Below are 327 nucleotides of genomic sequence, written 5' to 3' on the forward strand. Positions count from 1 at the left end.
ACCCGGCCGCCGTGGAGTTTGGGGGCTTGTCGTTGCGTTCCTGGGCGTGGTGCAGTCTTCACGGCAGCTCCTTGTTCTCCTTGCCCCTTCGGAGGAGGGAGACCTCCCCGGCTCCGTTTGGTTACTCCATACTTTGGACTCAGAAGTGGGAGATTAGGGTTTGTGTTTTTTTGCTTTTTTGTTTTTGGCTTGTGCTCTTGTGTTTTAACAGTAAAAGTGGGTAGGAACGCATGGGGTAAGCGTGTGCAGGTTGTTAGACGTTATTGCGTGTAATTTCTGTGGGTCTTCGGGGGAGAAGAGCAGGCGTTGGGAGAGTGCTGGGAGGCG

At 53.8% G+C, this 327-nt stretch overlaps 1 protein-coding gene across 1 annotated transcript in view; it reads left to right on the forward strand.

Moving 5' to 3' along the window:
• CHD8 (chromodomain helicase DNA binding protein 8) overlaps positions 1 to 327 on the forward strand; it is a 65,457-nt gene that overhangs the window by 405 nt on the left and 64,725 nt on the right. The window lies entirely within an intron of this gene.

Source organism: Myotis davidii, unplaced genomic scaffold, assembly GCF_000327345.1.
Source record: "Myotis davidii unplaced genomic scaffold, ASM32734v1 scaffold666, whole genome shotgun sequence".
Lineage (NCBI taxonomy): Eukaryota > Metazoa > Chordata > Mammalia > Chiroptera > Vespertilionidae > Myotis > Myotis davidii.